The 24,024-nt window shown below is 37.5% G+C and overlaps 1 long non-coding RNA gene across 1 annotated transcript in view; it reads right to left on the bottom strand.

Moving 5' to 3' along the window:
- LOC126650098 (uncharacterized) overlaps positions 1 to 24,024 on the bottom strand; it is a 156,443-nt gene that overhangs the window by 68,678 nt on the left and 63,741 nt on the right. The window lies entirely within an intron of this gene.

Here is a 24,024-nt window from a genome sequence, read left to right as displayed (position 1 = left end):
GCTGAATTTCCAGGACCTGTAGTATGCAAACTGACCTGGCCTGCTATTTATTGAGAGTCTACAAATACAGGGTGCCATTTTTAGGTAGTAATTTTTCAGAGCAACTTCATTGTCTAAGCAGTAGAAGAAAACAGAGGGAGAAAAAACATCTCACAGTAAAGCAGTGTGACAGGTTTTGGCAAATGCTGCCTCTTCCATGGCACGGCTACATTTCAGCCAGGCTCCTGCTATGTCAACATCATATTAACACATAACAAAAGCTTTATTCCATTAACTGTGACACTAGCCTAAAGAACAACTTGGTCAGAACACTTGAATCCTCACCAAAGGCACCTTCCTTTGCTGGTCTGTGGTAAACAGTTGATATGGTACCATGGAAAATTCACACCCTAAGGAAGACTCTATGTTGCACAGCAATTTTCTTTTTTTTTTTTTTTTCCTGAAACACACACTGTTTTGTTTGGACCATTAACTCCATTATAGAAAGTGGAAGGTAAGTTCTTTCTGTCATACCGAAGTCCATTGCAACTCTGTTGGTAATCACTTAGAGGGTATTTCATTATATTTGAATGTGTTTCTCTAATCAAAATGAATAATAATGCCCAGAGGTATTTTCTAATAAATCAAGAGTTAACTGTAGCATAGTTTCTACCTCATACTGGAAAACACACTTTCACCTTGAAATTAATTTAAGCCTTTAGAAAAGTGATTCTAGGACTTGTGTAAGACATTTGCAGGAAAAAGGGATAAACAATTTCCCATGTACATTTGAGAAAGCTCTCAGTTTATTTTATTTTGGTATATGATTTCATAATTATGAGACCACTCCATACACTTTAACAGTATTTCTCAAACATCTTTTACAGAGAATTTATTTTGCATGCTGGAGAAGATTTTAAAGATCATGAATGTGAAAATGCCAGATCAGTGGGTTATTAAGGGCTCATGTGAAGATCAAAAGCCTTCAGTGATCTTTAGGTCAAGCAACCATGACAGTTTTTTCCTCCCCTGCAAGCAAAACTACTTTGGGACCTTGATCAAATTTACTCAGATTGAATGCCACAGTAAAACTCAAAAGCACAATTGTTTAGTGCTTCCCTCCTATCTTTGCTATCTCTAAACAGCCATTGTAACTGTCACGAGTGTGTGCACAGGTAAAACATTAGGATAAGCTAAAGATGGGATAATCACTCTTAAAATACTTAGGCTGGCTGCATGAAACAAGGTTACTGCTTTCCAGAGAAATCAGTGGGAATTTTGCCACTGACTTCAGCAGAAGCAGGACTTCATCCAAAGCTGGTAATTACATGCCTGCCAGTGTGTAACCTCATGACGGGTTTTGACTGGGAGAGCTCAGAGCTTTGGCAGCATGCCAGGTGGGACTGCCCTGCTGCCCTCAGAGCCAGTGCCTGCAATGACATGAGCTGGCTGCTTCACTAAGCATAACCAAAATTACGTGCCCTGAGAGCGATTTGTTTATTGATAGCTGGAGGCAGGTTTCCCTCACAACGTTTTTATAGAATTACTTCAATTGAGAATAAAAGATGTTGATAAGATGACTAATAATTTGTGGCCAATTTCTCAGATAAATCTGCTAACAGAGGGTCACCGTGTGCTCGGGGACACACCTCACAGCACCTCAACCTCTGCAATAACGAACTCAAATGCAAAACCAGTGACAGAGAAACGGCACTGGCAAATCTACAAACTGATCTGTCTACATTCATGTATCAATCACAACTGTGGTATAAATATTCTGAGCATGAATCTGTCATCACAACCTCTAGATGACTCGTTTCTTTTTGATGGGCTGAACCACAGTTCTGGAATTGAACACCCTTGAACTCTGGGATATTAAAAATTCACATCAATATTTTTGTAATATGAGACACTACTTTTTCTTGAGCTGTAAATCTATGCTTTGGGGCAGTAGACACATTCTGAATACCTGCCAATGTCTAATTTACTTTATTTCTTCCTATGAATGAATATTTAGATTGTCCTAAGGCAGCCTTTGGATTGTGGCATGCTGCTTTGTTACCTGCTAAAAGGAAAGCTCCTAACTACAGAGAACAGTGGAAGAAAAGGTTTTCCTTCAGGGACAAACATGAGCTTCTGACAGTAAAAGGTATTTGCTTATGAGGTTTACAAGATAAAATACTTCATTTTTCATAAGTCACCAATTATTTGTATGACAATAAGCAGGGATGAGTGAAAACTAGTTCTAAATGTAAATGAAAATTTCATATACAAAATCTTTATTCAAATAAGTCTACATTCTGAAGGTGGGCTTAGCTTGTGGACTAATTCTCTCTCCCTTTTTCTGCTAACTGCAGTTTTCAGAAGGAAAACTCTCTACCTGCACAAGCTACAAAAAAATTGGAATGTGTTTATCACTGTACTCAGGAAAACAAAGAAATACATTAGATATTAATCCAAATATTTCATGCTTGCCTGAGTGCTGAGTGGAAACCATGAGTTTCTCTGAAACATTTTTTAAAGTGTACACTCTCCCACCGAAAAGCAATTATGCTTTCTGGAAAATAAAAACACCATTGAAGGGTAAGAACTGCAAATGACGAGGTGAAAAAGAAGCGGGATGGGGGACTCAGATACTACTTCAAATTCTCTGGCAGTGCAAATCAGAATGAAGGACATGACTTCCAATCAAACTGTGCTCTACACACTTTCTGCAAATGTAGGTAAATATACTGCATTATTCTTTTTGGTTTTAATTAATTTAGCTGTAGTATTTACCTCCAATTTTCTTGGCAGATAAGTGCTCTTAGTATTGCTGTTTTAAAAGTTGTTCCAGCTAATAGGAGCCTTTCCTCTTATTAAGATCTCTTTTCTCAAGTAACTGAGCTCTCAGATGGAGGTTAAAGGAAAGTGTACAGCTGAGGATGTAAGCATCAGCTACAGAAGTTTGAAGGGATGAAACATTGTTAACTTTTTTCCAGATAGCTGAATTCCAGATACCCTGCTTGTTATTTAAACTTCAGATATCATCAGACCTAAGCGGCTGTGTAGAGCTAAAAATCCTCAGGCTTCCTTGGAGAGGAAGATCTCAGCCCTTCCACCACAGAACACAAGATGCAGTTAAACTAGCTGGGACTGTGCTTGATTTATAAAGCTCACATAACTCTGACACCAAAGAATCTCCACCATGCTGCAGAATATCAACAGTGCTCCTTGCACGAACCCTTGTTTAGTGTTCTTGTAAATGTCATGGTTTGCACAAGAGAGACTCAGAACTAGAGGAAAATTACAAACGAATTATTCTTAAACTAAGCTTGTCTTCTCCAAGTTAGATTCCATTTACATCTGAGGAAAACTGTGGTTTGGCTGATGATATAAAACACATTGCCCAAATCCTTAATCTCACTAGGTCTCTTAAGTCAAAGTAACAAATGTTTCCTTGTGCCCTCGCAATTTACATGTGAATTTTGTAACTACTTCAATTTTTTTAAAAAAGTGCCCCTTGCCACACTGAGTATTAAAAGCTGAATCCTAAAAAAAAAGTATATGAGAGGAAACGTTTACTGAAGGATTAAAAGGGGCAGCAGTAGGACTGTTTATTAAATTTGCTCTGTACCTCATCACCCACCCCAACAAGCAAAGTCCAGTGCACTCAGGAGATATGCAGGCACTTAAGCACATCAGAGTTACATCTTGCATCTAATGAACATTTACCTCCTTCTAAATGTCACTCTTGGTGGGAGTAACCAGAAAAAATGTCACATTGACATGAGGCAATAAAACCATCACTAGGTCCCCGTGGCAGATCCTTATTCAGAACATCAAAGAAGCCCTTCACATACTTATTTGTCTGTGAAACAGTTGCCAAGAGTCCCCAAAGTCAGCAACTGTTCAGTGTGCAATGATGGATTATTTTATTTACATTATTTTTAATAATTCTGTTTTTTTTAATCTCTGGTTTGAGAGATCATTTAATTTCTTTGCTTCCATTTCTTTACATTTCAAAGAACTAAATACCCCAAAAGGGTGGATTTGGAATTATATAACGATCAGACTGATCAATATTCACTAAAAATATGAAGCATTTCCTGAAAGCTCAACAGCATCCCTAATATTAGCTCCAGATGAGCTGTACACTGCACTCAGTGCCCCTGGTAAATGTTAAAAATAGGTATTTACCTTTCCAGTTACAGTTCAAGTCAGTTTTACCAAGTTTTCAGACAGAAGTGTCTGAATTGAAAAATTCTACACGGTTCACATTGAAAAATGAAACTAGATTTTTGTGTCTGCTTCAAACCTACTGGTATCCCAATGGGAGGCTTGTCAGAAAAGCTGATTAGGATAAATGCCCATAAATCATGACTAACCTGGTTGAATTAGCTCTTCCCTGCAGGTTTGTAAAAAGATAGAATTTTATCTGCTTCTCAGAGAGCCAGCCTAGGAGGCATATGATATCAGTTTAATAAATCTATGCTGAAGCATGTGACAGAATAATGACAGTAGGATAATTATCACCATAAAATTAGAAATGAAAACTTCCCTCCCTCCTTGCTATAAGAGAAATAGTTGACTTTTTCTGTTATGTTTGTCAAAGATTTTAAACTCTCCACCCAATACAATACCACTTGGTAATAGAGCTCAATAGGTGAGCAGTCAAGGTAACTATGTCTTTAAGGGGAAAAAGCTGTGAAATTGTTGCCATTTTGATACAGTTATGTATTTAATTAATTAGTGTTATGTATTTAATTAATTAGTGTTACTTGCAAGTTGTAGATAAAAAATGGAAAAGCAAGGATTTAGCATTCCCAAGTGCTAAAGGTGCTGGCTGGTGTCATTACTGGGCACTTTCAATTACCTTTGAAAGGTCATGGTGATCAGAGGAGGCTCTCCAGGACAGGAAGAAATCAAATATCATTCCTGTCTTCAAAAATGGTGAGGAGGAGGATCTAGGGAATTATAGGGTAGTTAATCATAATTCAATCCCTGATGAAACAAATAATCCTGGAAGCTGTTATCAAATGTTTAAGACCAAGAAAGCGACTGGGAGTAGTCAGCATGGATTTCTGAAAGGGAAATCTTAACAGTTGATTAAGATGATAGCCTTCTGTAATGAAATGATTGGCTCAGTAGTTGATGTTGTCTATCTGGACTTTAGCAAGACTTTCATCGTGTTCTTCAATAACATTCTCACTGATAGACTGATGAAAAGTGGCAGAAATGCCAGACTCAAAGGGTTGCAATCAGTGACATCAACCAATGGCCAGTCACTGTTGGTGTGCCCCAGAGGTTGACACCTGGTGGATATTGTTTAACAACTTCATTAACAACCTTGATAATAGGACAGAGCACATCCTCAGCAAGTTTACAGATGCTACAGAACGGGGAGGAGTGGGTGATAGAGCAGTGGTTGTGCTGCCATTCAGAGGGACACTGGTAAGACAGAAAATTGAATAACAGGAATGCCACGAAATTCAGCTAAGGGAAACGAAGTTCCTGCACCTAAGGTCCTGAGAAACTTGCTGTTGCTGAACGTGCTTTGAGCAGAGAGGTTGGAGTAGGCAAGTTCCAGATGTGCCTGGAATTTCAGCAATTCTCTGATGCTTTATTTAGCAGACAGTGGGAGATAGATGAAGGAAAGAGACTAGATAGACTCTGTGGTCCTGACTCTGTGACTAGTTCCGCTGTAACCAAAGAGGATGCTTGGGATGAGTAGTGCTGCTCAGGATAAGCAAGAGTGGCCCTATTGTTTCAAGAATTATAATCAAGCATCCTCAAGCCTGGTAAAGTCACCAGCAGCAGAAAGTACTTAAAAGATGTGATGTTTAGATTTTTTTTTTTTTTAACGATGGTACTATTTAGGTCATTTGTTTGCCAAACATTCCCAAAAGTCACAGTATGTTGTGAATCATGATCCTGAAAACTTATTTCAGATATTACAACTTGGAAAATTATGTCTAGACTAAAAATGTCTCTCTCTTCCAGTCCTTAGAATTAAAGCATCAGATGATGAATGCTTGCTTAATGACCAACGTTTTTTTTTTGCTCACATGCTTTACAAGGAATCGAATATTCCCTAGATGCAGGCAACATATGTGCATAGGAGAGATCAGACAAATATCATCCCTCTGCACTAACAAGAAAAGCAAGGTATGCTGTATCTTTCAGGCTACTCTAGGAATAAAGTGAGAAAAAAGGAAATACTTTACATTAACTGAAAAAAACTCAGCCTAATACTGTTAGTAGACAAGCCAAACCAACAGGAAAATATGATTAAACCACACAACTAAAAGTCAATGCCTTCAGAATACTCAAAAAGATGGTACATCAATGGCAAAGTAATCCAGAGTAGAGGAGCCTATTTGCCTTAAGCATGCAGTTCAAAATAAAATGAACCTGATTTACTTAATTTTTGTTTTAAACAGTATCTCTCACTCAGAGACAATCACTGATGGCTAAAACATTAAACCACCATGGCCACGATACTAATGCAACTATCTGCATGCCACTACATGGATGGGAGACAAATTCCTTCAGTACTTGCTTTTTTCAATGGTATAAATGGAGCAAAGAGTCCTCAGAGCAATAGCATGGTCTGCTACTCTGTTCTTCATCTCAGAGAATGCTGAATGACATCATTAATAGCCAGTGTCAGAACAAGCAATAGTAGGATGAGATTAACAGACAGGAGTGTAACGTAGAACTTGCTCCTGTTAAGTATTATAGTTTTTAGGTTGTTGTTCTGAAAGGGTTTGAAGGAGAAGGGAAGGGCAAGGAAAGGTTATAAAGTGATCTTTGTCAGACAGAGAACATGATTTGCACACATACCATTCTAGTAAGAGAAGTCATAAAGATGCAGCACTTGGGTATTTGTCAGTAAAACATTACTCCCAGCAATGCTGGAGCAGTTAAAACAGAGTTGCATGGATGAATTTGCTAAATCCTTCTAAGTCTCTTCTCAGTGGCATGAAGCCAGCGCTTACCTCCTGAGAGCAAGTGAAGTGAAACGCATTTTTTGTTTGTAGACAGTGACCAAATCACCCGCTGAAAAGCCAAATTCTGGGAGAAACCAGGAATCTCATGTGAAGAACTTAGTTTTGAATGCAATTTGAAAATACTACGGTCTGAGCAGAGCTATGAGGACAATATCTATCCCTTCCAAGTCAGTAGCAAAATTCACGCCTGCTTCAGTGGTAAGAGGCATTGGTACACAAGTCACACAAGGTAGTGAATGCAGGAACTCTTAACAAATTTTTCTACTAGCATTAGGGGGTTTTAGCCTTCTATTTGTCTTCATTTAAAGCTCATGGAACCATTATAAATCCAAGGTGTTAAATAGGCAATAAAAATATGATTAAAAATATGATATTTCTGTTGAAGCAACAGAAATAAAATGGGTTCTATTCTAAAAATATTACCAGTACATTTTCTGAATATATGTGGTCAAGAGTGTAGTAAGACAAAGTGACACAAAAAATGTAATAGCTTATTATAAGCTAAAATACAATAAAAGTATGATATTTAATCTTAATTACAGCAGACGATTTAAATATATTTTCTTCCCATTTGATCAAAAACATCTATAGAAAAAAATTAATTATGATCCAACCCAAAATAGCCAATTATAACATCTAAGCTGCAGCCATTTTGTTCGATATCACAGTTTTTTTGAAAGCTCTCCCCAGCCTACATCTAGATTACATTTGAAATGTAAAGTTTTTTGATTAAAGCGGGTGATTGTTAACCTCCCACTGCTGTCGGAGAGTGTTCATCTTATTTAGGATGCCAAAAGAAAGGGAGCTGCTGATGCCTCTGAAAATCTGCAGAAAACTGCACTTTAAAAAAAATATAATTAGATAGGGGAGAGATAGAAGTAGACACTGAAGGCACATGTATAAGTGACAACTGAAATAAAATAAAAAAGTCAGATTTTCCATTAGAAAAGGTAAGGACAAAGGTGTAGGTTGTCTCTGAGGGTAAGACCCTTAAGTCTCGTACAAAACAGGTTTAACATTTTGCCCAGCTTACACTGAAGCCCATGCCCAAACCAAACCTTGCTCAAGTGTAGAGGCAAGACCACTTTTACATCTTCATTGCATAAACCTCATTCTTTGAAACTGCTTTCTGCTGGAATGCTACACGCTAAAAACAGAAGTTATAGGTATATATTCTTTCAGCTTCTCCCCTCCACCCACGCACCTGCTATTATCAAGAACAAAACTAACACCGATCCCGTGCTGCAGAAGTCATGAAGTTCTGTCTGCACAACCCTCCCAGCTGTGGGACGCCTCCTGAACTCTGGTGCCCCTTGGCTGGTCAAGGACCGTATGTGTCACCTTTCCCCTCACACTTGCCGTTGGACACACTGGTTTTGTTGCTCACTGTACAAAACACAGCATAACTGAACAACATTCACGACAGGTGGGTACCACAACGCTGTTTAGGAAGCTACAAGAAGTGTTCTCTAAACTGATAGCTACACGATTAAGAGACTTCATGAAACATTTTTGTACATGGAGCGTAACTGAAGTGTGGAATGAACAACCGCACACACAGCTATCTGAACCAAGTATCTCCTTCACACCAAAGCTGACACGTAGCTGCAGAGTTAATTAAAAGCTAGAGAAAATAAAGTTAAAACAGCTCTCTGTATCCTAGAAAGAAGACAGCCTTCAGCTGGTTCACTGGTTTTTTTTTTTAACACCTAATTCTCAGAGAATTCATAGTTGCAGATAGCTTACATAAGTGAGTTCAAAATACCTACTCCCAAGCATAATTTTAATAAAGTACTTCTTGAAAAAAAAGGGGGGGGGTGAGTCTTCGAAAAGAGAAGTTATCAGAATACAGTAGTTTTCAGAAGTCAGTAGTCTGTCCTCAGAGGAGAGGAGATGGAGCTGTTCAATGGTCTTGTACTCTAAAGCAATGACATTCAGTCATATTTTACAATATACAGAGATATAAAAGTTGATAATTCTTACTACAAAGTAAAATCACAGAAGATTAAGGTAATTTGTTACCCCTGATAAATTATGTAGTCCAGAACAATTCATATTTGCTGGCATGATGCCAGGGAGTATTTATTTGCGTGAAGTTTTGGGAAGCAGGAATTTTGGGGGTTATAATACAGTCTCATTCTTTGCCCTGTTTATCTGGTTGAATTTAATTAATTAGCCTTGTGTATCAGTGACATGCTCTGTATTTATTCCCATTGCAAATGTAAGTTACTTATATGCAGACTATGTAAAATGTGCAAAACTAAACAATTTGGCTTATTCTTTATGTTTGGCTTTAATAATCTACCACTGCTATGTTCCAAATTGCTCAGCAATGTGTATATTTAGAAGCTAAGTGGCATGAAGGGGGTCATCAAATTGTCATCATTTGGTCAACACATATTCTCCTTCGCCCAGGAAAGTCCCTCTGCAAATACTTTTATATGGAGTTACACCCTTATTTCTACTCTGCTCTCCTCAGACTGGGATGGCACCTCATATTGGTTGGGAAAGCAGCAGACCTAGAATCATTTCTCATGACAGAAGGCCAATTATTAATACTAAGCCAGAGTTAAAACATCAAGACTTTAGCCTTTAGGACCCTTCACTGATTAAAGATTGCCAATATTCTTTTAGTCCTGGCTGCACCATAAGTTTTTTCAGATTATCCTTTATCTTCCAAATGCTAAAGGAGCACAGGCACATACATGCATGCAGTAAATCAAGCAGCCAGTCAGGAGTTGAGAACAGTGTGAGAAATAGTGAAACTTGATGTGGTGGTTTAACCCCAGCCAGCAGCCAAGCCCACACAGCTGCTTGCTCACTCTCCCACCAGTGGGATTGAGAAGAGAACCAGAAGGGTAAAAGGTAAAAAATTCCTGGGCTGAGAAAAAGACATTTCAATAGGGAAAGCAATAGCCACGTATACAAGCAATGGAAAACAAGGAATTCATTCAGCACTTCTCATGGGCAGGCTGCTGTTCAACAATCCCCAGGAAAGCAGGGCTTCATCACATGTCATGGTTACTTGAGAAGACAAACCCCATCACTCCAAATGTTTCCCCCCTTCCTCCTTCTTCCTCCAACTTTATATACTGAGCATGATACCATATGGTATGGAAAATCCCTTTGGATCCCTGTGTCTCCTCCCAGATTTCCATGCACCCCCAACTTCGTTGCCAGCCTGGCAGTATGAAAGGCAGAAAAGGCCTTGACTCTGGGTGAGCACTGCTCAGTAATAACAAAAACAACTCCACATCCTCAACACCGTGTTCAGCACAAATCCAAAACACAGTCCAAAATCAACTCTAGCCCAGCTAAATCCAGTACACCTAAATTCATATCTATAATTATTTCAAACAAACATTTAAAGATAGTTATGTGAAAAAGTAAGCAAGAAAATGGGATCATTAGGGACTGAATGGATATATGGCATTACTCAAATTAGATTAATGAATCTGAAGTAATTTTGGCTACCCAGTGGATATCACCTATTTTACCACTCACATTCTGAAATATCAGGTACGTAGCTGCTATTGTGTGAACAGATATTTGTACCTTACCTTCAGGGCAAATCTTAGCATCTACAATGCACATTCATTACAATACACATGCTATAAGGCACCCTGCTCTTTGCAGTAGTGGTTATTTGTTTTCCTTACCATTTAAACATCACTTGACTCTATCAACTGGTACTTCACAAGGTCATTAGGCCGGCATGCTATGCTGGCATATTTTTGGTTGAAAGTGTTAGATATCCATTTAATAAATATTTTAGGAACTCAGGAAGTGTATCACTGCTGTTTCATAGTCTGAAAGTTTCCTTTCTTAATACAGTTAGGAAACCATAACATTCGTTCCTTTCAACCACCGTTCTTCAGGCACAGGGCAACTCCAGTGGCACTGAATTTCAAATTTGTCAGAGATGGAAGTGTACCTCAGAGACTAAAAGAGTGCTGAGTGCAGCTGAGAAAATTTATCCTCAAAAGCCCTTTTACCACGTGATGCTAGGCAAACATTGTGTTAGCCACATGGCTGCTGGAGTAATGCAGCTGGCTTTATTAATAGTATGCATTCAAAAATCAACATGTCAGCACTCTTCTTTCTTTTCAGCTCCCCAGCCTTCAGGGATCAATCTGGAAAGTGGGGTTTTCTCAGTGACAAAACACTGGCAGTACATTGTATAAATATACAGTGGTACTGTAGAGCTGGAGCAAAGATACAGAAGACCCTCCCACTCTGGCTTAAAATCCCAGTATGCCATGTTAGTCAGAAATACCAAGTAGACACAGCACAGCAGCAGGAATATTGGCAAGCACTACAGAATTAACAGGAGAAGATATCCATAAATCTCTCAAGCAACATCTCTATGCCAAGCCTGCTTGTTCAGAGACCATATCAGCAATGGCAGTTATAGCCCCTGAACACATTATTCACCGAGCTGAGCTTGCCCTAGTCATTGGTAGTTATTTCTGTTACAAATTATTTGTCATGGTCTCTGAAATACACTAGAACTATGATTGCATATAGTCTGTTATTTGTCACGTATGTTTGAAAACTGTTTGCTGAACTTAATCTTTTGCATATGGTTTAGCAAAACAAGCTTAATACATCAATTAGTACTGTGAAAACTACCAGTGTTTCTATCAAGATTGGCTGCTTACAGAAATTACTGCTTTCCCTCTCTGAAAACCAGCACCAACCTCCAGAGGAAGTACTTTTACTACAGCTGAACACATTTGTGCACATACAAAGCCTCCCAAATATGACTTTTTTCCTTTAGCATAAAGCAGAACCCCCTCTTGCCCTGCACAGCTGATTCCATATAAAACTTCATAAAAAATTTTCTTCCCCAAAAAAACCGACTCAATACACAGGCAAGATAACTCCTCCTGTGTACCAAGAGACAATTTTCCCTATGAGGTAATGTATAAGCAACTAAAATTCTCTTCAAAGACACCTATTTTGGCTAGAAACCTAGCATTTAAGCTTGGTCTGTATATTGTCCCACTGATCAATGCAGCAAATAACGAATGAAGCTGGATGCACTTACTCAGGCCACCCAGCCATTTGACAAGGCCACAAGGAAATATTTACAAAGATGGGAAAACATGAAAATACAATATCTTGGAGCTATGGAAAACACACACACAAAACCATATCATATGTATAAATTTTGGCAGGCCTTTTGCCAGATTATGGCTGCTTTTATCCTAGATAAAAAAAAGCCAGCATCGAAAATAAGGCCCTGGCAAGCATGAAGTGAAAACATCTCAAATTTTAAACAACAACTTCTGATAATGGAAAATTGAAACAATATTGACCACCTTTGTATTTAGGATGAGGGCTATCATTAATGAGTATGGATTTGAACTCTTTGCTTCATCAATATGTTAAAAAGCCAAGATTTTCAATCTGAGATCCTCTGTAGGTAGCACATTGTCCTCCACCCATTCAAAAATATTTTTTCTTCTGTTTTGTCATTTATCACTTCTTCCCTCCTAACCACCAATAAGTAGTATGCTTATATATGTGTGTATATATATATATATGTGCTTATACCATGAAGCTTTTACCAAAAGAAATCAGAAATCTGATCTTCTCCATTATCACAAACCACTGACTTCATGTTACTAGAAATAAGACTCCTGAAACTTTCAAGTCTTTCATTCAAGCACCTAACTCCCTAAGCAAGAACTTCTTTGACTCCAGGCAATGATGGTGGCACAAAAGCTCAAAAATCTTGTATGGTTTTCATAGTTTTTGCTTCATGTTTCAAATCTTCATATATTGAAGAAGCAATAAGCAAACAGTCATTTACCTACATAACATCCTTTTTCACGAATTCTCTGCATAAACTGGGTTTGTCCTCATTCCTATATGAACTACCAAGCAGCCATAACAGGAGCAAGGGTCATTCTGTCATCTCTGTGCACAAAGATTACTCCTGTGTTTTACTGAACCAGTTTCTGTAGCAAAACACGTGGCATTGACCATGTCTTTATTAGTGCTTAAACATTAAACAGGCTTTCATCTGCCTAGGTACAACCTCTGCTTTTACAAACTCCCTCATCATAGATCTCAATAGACCTCAGGGTCTACTAAGTGCCTGAACTTAAAAAAAAAAAAAAAAAAAATCGGAGGCTTTCATCACAGATTTATTTCCCGGTTTTCAATTTCTGTGTTCCAGTTTGAAACATGCTATGCTCTTCAAATTGCTACTAGCATTATGGCTGTAGTTGGAAATGTTCATAGCTCTGTAATCCCACAACATGGTTAACTTCATTGGGCTAAAATGCAAGATCAGCCAATACCTCATCTGTCTTCTACTTGAGGAACTTCTATAAGCACAGTTAAGAAAACTGGGGTCTCAAAATAGCACGAGACTCTAATCCTTTAGGATACTAAATTCATGCAAATAACTTTCTGTTTAGAATACATACTGTATACATATTTCTTTATTTCAGAGGAACATCACATTGCCATTGGCTAGTTTTAATTTCTTTCTCTTTTTATTCTTTCAGAATAATTCACTGTGCAAACAAATTTTACAAAAGAGGATCCTTTACCTCAGAGGTTTTACCAGCCTGGAAAAAGCCATGATGAAGTAGAACTTTCATTACAAAGTGGTCAACACTTCTGTTTCCCTAGGAACATGCAACCAGAAACCTCAGCTGCTGTTAACAATGTCACAGCATCAGTTAAGCAGATACTAAGGGAGCTGCACTGTCCCTGCATGGCAACCATGGACCATATTCTCACAAACCCAACACAGAATGCAAATTCTACAGAACCCAAATTTTCTCCTTCTCCCAAACAATGCAAGGACATTAGAAACTACAGATTTCAAATAAAGCTTTTTGTCAATAAAATTAGGTGGCTAACCACAGAAACCAATAAAAAGCAGCAAAGAATCATGGATGTTGTATGTGGTGGGAAGCCTTTTCTCCTTTGATAAATCCATCTCCCATTGGAACAGTGGAACAAGGCTGTAACCCTGACTGCTAAAACACTTGAGCAAACTGACACTTGCTGTTTTCTGTGTACTCCACAGGAACAAACATGAATCCAACTCACAGCACGTCCTACTGTGGTCCGTACATAACAGCATTTGTAAGCCATGCAGATCTCTAGAGAGCTTAGAGGTACATTAGGTTAAACTCTGGAAGCAGTAGTTCAAGCCCTAATTTTGACTAAACTCAAGTTCTCATTGGCAGTTGCCACACAGGTTCCTATCTAGACTGCCAAAATAATCTGTTTAAGCTTTGTGTAAGAAATGCAGGAATGCTACAGACCTGGAGAGTGTGTGTCAGCAAATTCTGGGGACTAAAGTCAATAATATTGTATTACTACATGGGACATGTTACAACCATGGGTCATTTCTACATTAAAAAATATCACTGAAAAGTGGAGCACAAGCACTGAAAGAAAGGATGCAGCAACATTATTTTATTTTGCTTATGAATTGTACAGGGTTAAACTAACCCCTCTTAAAGACTACATCAACTTTAATCTCTCAATTTACAAATATTCCATCAACTTTTAGGTTCACTCCACACTCAATGTAAGAAAAAATATGCATAGAAATAAAAAATATGAAACTCAAGTCATAAGATGAGCTTGCTTCTTCTCAGTGGTCCTTGCCCAGTGAAGAAGCACATATTGTCAAGAAGATTCATTATGCTGTAATTATTCAGTCCCACTGACATACTACCTGCCTTCCTAATCCTAATGAGAACTAATGAGGTGAAATATTAGGCTTTGACGTTTACTTTTCTGTTTATGGAAGCTGTACTTTTTTTCCCCTTCTCCCTGTGAGATGCTGACATTTGTTTTGACAATAATGACCATAAATCTGCACAGGTCAGACGAAACGTAGCACTCAGATCTGTGTCTCCTACATGTTGACTGGTATCTCTGTTTAAGCCTTAGGCATCTATGAACACAAAACAGATGCATCAGACATAAAGTCTGTCTGGAGAACAGCTTCCAAAAGGCAGTAGAAGCACTACCTAATGCTGCAAATTTACTGTACAAAATGAAAAGACGGGTCAAATAAGACAGTAAGTAACCAGGAGAGAAAACCTGGTTATTTATGGAACTTGTAGTAAGAGGGAAAGCAGATTTTCTTCAGATTACCACTTTGATTGCAGTCCTTAAGACCACACTATGGGAAGATCATTTGATGACTCAATCCTGTGCTCCAACAGTGGTGATCCTCCCAGATGTGGTTTGAAACAAGTCAGTGGGATAGCACGATATAGCAATCTCTGATTTTACGTCTCAAAGGCCAACTCTTCCATATAAACATTGGACTCCCTGCTTTCAATGATTTATCCTACCTTGTATTTGGGGGGTGGTGCTGAAATGGGGAAATTGTCAGTTTTTTACAGATCACATTACATTAAAAGCTTTCTGAGATGAGTGAAAAGAGGTTGAATGCAGTCTTCAAGTCTCAGGAGAAAGTTTAAAATTTGGTAGATTGCAGATAGACCTTACGAACTATGAAAGTGAAGTTAAAGAGTTCTAATCTGCAATGGGGTAGATTCTGAGATTGAAACACTGTTCCTGATCAGCAGAACTGAACATGAAATTTCTGCCTCCCTCCCTCTATCAGCATCAAGGAACCCTATCCCTCACACACTTGCTAAGAATTTTGGTTTTATAATTTGGCATGTCACTCAAATTGTACCAGTTATCTCAATTTTTATATAGCTAGTGTGAGTTCCCATAATGAAGACATGGTGAGAGACAAACTCTGCAAAAACCCTGAGGAGATGTATGAGTAATTACTGATTATGTAACTACTAGACTGTGTATTTCCAAACTAAAATTCTTCCATACTGAAGTTTTAAGCCAAGAAGCAGATGTCAGTAGGAACTCCTAGCAGTGATTACTGGAGTTTGGTTCCCAACCAGAGAAGCACAGTACAAGACTTTCCACCAAAGGGTTGGTCTGAAAATCTTTTCTTTTGAATCCATCAGTACTGGAGCAGTTGTTTGCTACTGCTTTTGAGAGACATACAAGTGCAAGATGCATTAGCCCCCATGACAATTCCATCTGTGCCCCACAGTTTGGCAAAGTCAAGTAGAAATTTATCATCCTTCCAAAAGAAGGTGGCAAAAACGATATGGTGATTCTTAGTAAGGATGAGAAGTACAAATATTATCAACCAGCAATGGGAAAATTTCTGTAAGTACATTTTATGGGAACTACTATGCTGCTAGACAAAAGAGATTTCTTAGTTCTTGTCTTCATTCTGTGAAGCTCAACAAATACTAAGACCAAATATGGTTAAAAATCTGCCTGCACATCACACAATTATTCAGTTACAAACTGATGCTTTATTTCAGTTGCTTCATCAATCTCAATTATGAGTTCTCACAACTGCTAACAAACCTCTGATTTAATAGTGGCAAAGTACAGAACTAGTACAATACCATATTCCTTGCTGTACTGGAAGTGGATGGAAATTATACTTGAAGGAATTACATTATAATTCTACAAACAAGCAACAAAAAAGCCCATTTTACAGCAATTCTTAGAAGCATCGAACCATTTTCTGAAGGAGTTTCTTTTCTAAGCTGTGCACTGATAGGATCGTGGAGTCTGCTTCTATGGTAGGTATAGGAAATCACATAGGGTTGAAGCAATTGCTGATAACATTTCTTTATGGAAATAAAGAAATAAAGATTATCAGAACATCCAGAACCACTCAAAAGCCATCAACCTGGTTACTCCACTACCACGTCTCCAACAGGCTGGCGTCAGAACTGTTAGGTCTTGAAAATCTGAGAAGGGCAATTGCAGATAAGGCAATTTCCTCCCAAAATCTCAACTCAAGATTATCCTTTTCCCTAAGGTATAAGAAAATATATCTGCCTTTCAAATTTCCACAGCTTCATTAAGTAAGCTCATTGGCTGAAGAAAGTTGCAAAGGACATAACCTAAATCCTGCTGTTTAATCCTGAAGTCTCTGGTGAAATCCGCTGCAGTTCATTGCAATTCCTTCTGGATATCATTTTATGATGATATAATGAATGTACATGCAGGGATGAAGTACTTTGAAGAGCTCAGATAGAAGCCTGACCCTAAGGAAAAACAATTATCTGAATCATGGCCTAAATACTAACAGATACAAGAAGTTCAACACACCAATTTTTTCTCTTATTTATGCAATCAGGTAGAAAATTATCTTTCCTGAGACTGCAGAGTTTTCCCCCAGGTGCTCTTTTAGAATTTTTTTATCCTTGACAATGCTCATAGAGAAAGTCTAACACAAGATTACCAAGATTCTGATTATGAAAAGATGGTGTGTGGGAGCAAGGGCATGCTCTGTTTTTAAATAGAATTCAGTTTGCTTGTTTTGTGCCTAGAGGGGATTAAAAATGAAAGCAAGTAAACAAACAAAAATTAAAAGAACTTTTTCTTCCCCCCCCCCTTATTTGCTTTTAGTCAAGCTGATGAGATGAGTCCAGTCAGGCTCTGCTCATCCACCTTTTCTCATCCATATTTCTTTTGGGAATAGTGATCAATAAGGATAGACTTTGAACTTATGCATGTAACTCTTTCATCTAAAGCTTCCACTGTGGTTTTAAAGAATACAAAACACAGATATATTTAAAAGAAGAAAAAGAAAAAAAGGCTGTTGCAACAAATCTACTTTTCTTTTATCCCCTTGTGGAAACAGCAACACAATCTTTTCTCCATTTAAATACAAAGCAATCTATACCTGAAGGATTTCTTTGCTGACTTTGGGGATGAAAGAATTTAAACTGATTTGAGAAAAGACTAGGAGCATCAAGAAGTGAAAAAAAAAATTGAAACAACAGAAGAAACAATGCCTTGTAGTTCTCATTTTAGAGATGAAAAAACATGTAAGATGAAATCAAAAGGAGCATCTAACATTATAAATGGGGAAATCACCCAGAGGACTGTACTCTTCAGAGGACTGGGAACTCTTGTGCAGAAAGCCAATAGGGCTGTTCTGGGTGGCAAGTTTTACTCAGAATATCAAAGATGATTACCTTGTGTGATCTTGGGAGTTACAAGTGTTCTGTCTCTAACAAAAACTCCTAAATTAACTAGGATATTTTTCTGTCCCACTTTATATTCAGGCAATACTAAAGTTACTCCTGAGTTACACAAGAGTGCCAGGATGAGAATGCAACCTCAAAACTTGAAAACATTAGTCTTACATGGGCTACCACTCAGATGAACATGTACAGCTTCACTTCTTGAATTTACAAACACAGACTGATGTCAGAGAATAGCAGACAGCTCTGCCTGGAGAATATCAGAGAGAAAAACAGGTAGAACTTCAGATACTCTATGTCCATTAGAAACCTGAGACTAATATGAATTTAGTTGAAAATGTTATTGATACCTTGCTGAATTCTGAAGTCATGAACTAAGGGACAGCATTAATAAATGCTTGCATTCATAAATAAAAAAACAAGTTTGTCCTGAAGCATTTTGTATGCATTGGTATTCTGGGACAGTAATCAAGAAGGAGACAACACCACAAGGACAGCCTTGCCTTTTGTCAGCAAGGTGAACCTTATGTTTTTCAAATGGATTTGGTCTGGTTTATAAAAAGATATCTAGAAATACAATGAAAACAAATTTTGAAGAGATTTTCTGGTTTCCCATCTATTGGTGAAGGAGCCTTGGACTTTGGTTTTCTACTTTTACTTCTTAATTTTCATTCAGTCAATAAAAACATATTTAGTGGGTGTGTTGAACTTATGAGAAAGAAACGAGTTGACAACAGGAAAGCCGTAGAAAACAGCACTAATATTAATAAATCTGAAAGAAAGTTTTCACTACTGGAAAATACTATTTTAATATTAACAATTTGCTTCACTTAAAGGATTACTTCAATTCATGGTATGTTTGCCACAGGGTCTGCTTACTAAACACTGGATCCTATAATGGCAAGCCGAGAAATGGAAATCGAAACATTTTTATTGTAGCTTCTTCCAGAGTCCTGAATGACTTTGGGCAAGTTTTTACAAGTTTTTAGGCCTCAGTTTCCCCCATCTGCAAATGAAAAGAGTTCTATCTATTCTCTTTTCCAAGTACCTTCAGATCACTTAGCTATTCAGATGACATTTCATTAAGTATTATTACCACTACTCTCAGTTTCCAATATAGCTAAGTTAAAAGTGGGGCTGAGCTGACATTTCAGTAGCAAACTCATTTTACAACAAATTCTGCTTAAACATTTAATCTAAGTACATGACATAGATGAGAGCATGTGGTGGAACAAATTGATAGCAAATATACAGACTAGAAATTATATTTGGACTAATTAGTATCCATTTTTATATTTACTTTGCAAACTTTTCAATAAATGCATTTTACTAGTTCAAATATGTATGAATTTGAAATTCATACATACAAGTATTCACTCGTAGTATCAAACTGTATAATGGATTGGAAAAAAATCCCATTTTAGAAAATATGTTAAACAACCAGAGGTAGGAAACTCAGGACCACAAGGTGTAGGTAAGTCATTCCATAAGAAAAAATGGCCAGTATTAGGGTACTGGTGTGGGAAGGAAAGGAGGCCATTAATTATTTATACCATTTCAATGTAAATACGGTAATAGAGAAAACTGATCATGAGAAATCCACACATGGGAAATCCAATGGCACACAGAGGGACAGATATTAATAATATAAATTATTCACTGGAAAGTTATTGTTGAACTGTTCTATGACACTGATCTTTTACAGGTCTGAAATACCACAGCTTATCATTCTATGAAGAATGTGTTCATTATTTGTATAACCTAATTAATGTGAAATAAATTGCATTCCTTTTGAATAAACCATCCAAGATAACAGTTAAAAATAATTTTAGAAGACTATTAATCTTTTCTACTTATAGTAAAATTACTATTATTTCATTTATAAATTACATGTTGTCTGCATAACTATTGTGATTTTTATTAAATGCACATTTACAGGAGAAAAAAAATGAAGTTATTCTAAACTCTTTTCTCCATTAACTATTTGAAGTTAGAAACAAAAGCAGTAAGTCAGTTCATTAATATCTGTTTTTTGTTTTGCTGGACAGTGGGGAAAGAGGGAAATAAGGGAACTGCTGCGAGGAGACAATCCATCGACTTCCATGTCAAAATGATTTACACTTTGCATCTCTAGTTTGCCTGTACTGGGAGAAATAATTTGTGCATTGTGTCCAGAAGTGTGTGATGTGTAGATGTTTCCACAACGCTGGTAATGTACAAGTGTCTGTGACTACAAAGAAAAGGCCAAATGGAACCCCTTGGATCACGGAGCTCATGCTCTTGTCTTATGGACCTGTAGTAGGTTGTCTGGGTTTCTATCAGAGATTGGGGGTAGGATAGGAAAGGAGACATTTGTTAACATCAGCAATTTATACAGAAGTTTTGTAGTGAAATTGGCATCTAGTGCAGCCTGTGGTGGGACAGCAAGAAAGATGAACTGACTCCAACCTCCACAATCCAGCTCTCCACTCCACCTCTTATGTGGCCTTTATTGGCCACTTGCCCTACAATGCTCCTTGTTCCCATCCTCCAGTGAAGTGCTGCTCACAGTCACAACTCTAGGACAGTTACTCATCCTAGAGGAGTCAGAGCCATTAATTAAAAGATTGGGTTGTATTAAACCACACAAACACCCTTAAGACACATTTCATATTTGTATTTTAATAACTTGCATCTCTCTGCTGCACTGCTGCAGTAGAGCCTTAGGACAGCTCCAAGCAAGTTGAAAACAAAAACTCCTGTGCCAGACTGTACCCAGGCTCATTAACCTCACCTCTGAGCAGGGTTAATTAGAACAGAGAGGCCTCAAGATAACATGGTGACTATTCTGCATTGTGCCATTTCCACATGCCCGTGTGATTCAGCTGCATCAGCAAGTGTGAAAATGCAATTTCATAAGGTTCGAAACTTTGATTAATTTTGCCTCATAGAATCGTTCTTTCTTCCTACTGACAGGAAACCACTATCTGAAAAATAAATCTTTCGATTTAAGATAATTTTTTAAAAAATCTCAACAAATTTCTGTAGTTCGCTTAATACATACTGCCCTTTTCTGTTGAGTAGCCAAGCTCTGTCCGATTGCTCACAATAGGGATGGCAACACCTTTGTCTCCTGAGAGGAAAGACAAGTGCAATACTACAAGTATTCACATGGCAGCTGCAGGGGCTACAGAAGCCCTGGGAATAAGAAAATGCCTCTTTAGATTAGTGGTTTTGTTACATTCAAGCCAAGGGAATTATTTAATATGAAGGAGTTAATTACACGTAGCTATATTGATAGGCAATTCCAACCTCAGAGAATGGATTAAATCCATTCATTGACTGTGTGTATGTCCATTTGTAGACATTTGCTACTGCTATTTCAAGAAGTTACAATAACAGTTGCAGTTTATTTTCTCCACTGTAATCAAAGGACAGAATTTTGCTTTATTTTTTTTCTTCCACAAAGATCTCTTGGGCTTGGGGGAAAAAAAAATTGTTGCGCTTTGATAGACAACATTCAGATCTTTTTAATCTTCATTCTGTGAGTAAATTTTCCTGCAGCAAATTTCCTCATAATTACAGTTCTGATTAACGTGAGCATTTCCATAGTTTTGATGGCCTTGTAAATCACAGTTACTGGCTGCTTCTCTTAAGGTGAGCAGGAACTCACTTTATAATGAAGTTTTACTATGCAAAGTGTCTGAGCAATTATATAATTAACATTTGTCTTAATTTATCTCTCACGCTACATCTCTCAATGTATAAACTCCCAGTCCCACTTTGTGTGCCAGGTACTGAGCAACAATCATTGCAAAGTCCCACATGAAATGGAACCAGGTAGTAACTTCTCCTTTGTTTGAACACTGAAACTTGGAAGATATGAAATTTGAAGTTTCTAAGTAATATAGTGATAAAAATATGACCTAAGACCCTCAAGACCAGAGAAAAGTTATTGGTGTTTTTGAAGGATAGTAGAGAGAGGATGAATAACTTACTTTTATTCTCATATAAACCCTGCCCTCCCACATATGCTTATTTGTAAGCACGTCACCTTAATCATAATATTACAATTATCATCAATTTGGAACTGAGAAATCCTCTTAGAAATTGTTGCACAGACATATTTTAAAGAAATAACATACAATCATATGAAATTGAGGGGAGAATGCAACAGAATTTATTACCACTTTTTGCAGATTAAAGAGAAAAAACACTAAGATAATAGCAAAATTGTCCATGATACTGTGGAAGTTCATTTTTACAGACATAACAGAGTAACCCAAGTGAGACTTCTCTGATTTCTTCCTGAGCAAAACTCTAAAGAGCTTATAGAAGTAAAACAAATAACCAAGTGAAATAAATAGAAAAAGTGATGATTTGTTCATGTATTGCCACCTGAAGTGGAGAACAGTAACCTTGAAGAAAGTTACTTGGTTCATTATAATATTAGCTGGGTAATATTCTAAGGATAGAGGTCAAACTATATAACCTAATATTTTCCTTTTGATTTTAAAAAAATCTGTCAGTTTAATAGTCCTTTCATAGGTCTGAAACCCAAGAGAACTGGTGTTAAATACGGTGCAAAGAGAATTTATTGTGAGTATAAACTGCTAAATTTTTTGGATTAGATCTGGAAAAAAAAGAAGATCCAAACATGGTACACCAAGATACAGAGACCAGACGTCTGAGCAGGCCACACATGGAAGCAGGGTACTACAGGGAAGACATGTAATATTCCTTAATAATAGATCTGGACATGTCAAACAACTTTCTCCCCCCCCCAAAAAAAAAACCCCAAACCAACATACCAGATTTAGAGAGAAACTCATCATCAAGTTTATTACAGAAACAATAAGAAGAAACTATTTTGGAACCTAAGTGTGACTTGAAAATTCCAGTCACATAGAGAGGTTCTCTACAGTTATTAAAGCTTGTCAGCAGCTGTTAACCTGATATCAGATACTGTTATCCTGAAAACTTAAACCTAATATCAGATACCGCCAAAAAAGCAAATTTTGAAAACTTCTCCAGGGATAACCAAAATCAATGTATTGTACACTACAAAACCCAAACCACAAGTCTCACAAGGCATGCCAAAACTCAATGTTCTACCATTCTGCAATTGAAATGCTTGACTGGGAAGGAAATCAAACAGTCATCTGGCACAAAAGGATGTTTAGCACATAATTTGCCTACTCTGTCTTTAAAAACAACAGCAATGAAAATTCCTCAACCTCTTCAGCCATTGGGACACTTTAAGGGTTTTTTCAATTAAAATAAATTGCTCACTGTTTTATTTCCTGAAAGTCCTTGCCCTTTAGGGGCAATATTTTTGGCCTTTGAGGACTGTTATGGCACTCCTTAGTGTTTTCTTCAATTAACTAATTACATCTAACTCATTAAAAGTTTTTCTCGCAGCTCACATACCTTGGAGTACTCTTACTGCTCTCCTCTGGTCCCACCCTAGTGGATCCAGAATTTTCTAAGTGTGTTACTCAAAATCAGACATAGCATATGAGCAGTGATGTTACTAGGAATGAGTGACATGCAGAAGATTTCATATCTCAGACTTATTTTTATTCGGGCACACATTTTATATTCCACAGTGATATTTGGGGTCAACCAATCTGGTAACAATACAGGGCCAATGACCAGCTCCTTGCCAACAGAGGCTCTGCCTGGTCCATCCCCTGTCCTGTGTATGGGCAGACAGAGCCTTTTATTGAAGTTCTGCACTTTGCATCCAGCCTTTTTCAATCCTTTTTACTTCAGATGATTCTACCAATTGGCCAAGATTATCTTGTATGCTTTCAGAGTGTTCAAGGCCTTTCCCTAGAGCTTATTACCATTTGCAGATGTATTAAATGCACTCTTTATTTCATTATCCATGATATTAACAAAAAACCCTCACAAAACAGTACCAGACTCAGGATGCAGAAGGAAATACAAAACATTTCTCTTTCTACCTGTGTATGTTGATGCTGAAAGCTAACATCTGTCACAGAGTTAGAAAACAATGAAAACACAAGATAATGTAG

The sequence above is a fragment of the Myiozetetes cayanensis genome, unplaced genomic scaffold (genome assembly GCF_022539395.1).
Source record: "Myiozetetes cayanensis isolate MyiCay16 unplaced genomic scaffold, myiCay2020 scf10, whole genome shotgun sequence".
Classification (NCBI taxonomy): Eukaryota; Metazoa; Chordata; class Aves; order Passeriformes; family Tyrannidae; genus Myiozetetes; species Myiozetetes cayanensis.
The sequence above is the reverse complement of the archived record's forward strand: the minus strand, read 5'-3'. Positions and strand labels throughout refer to the sequence as shown.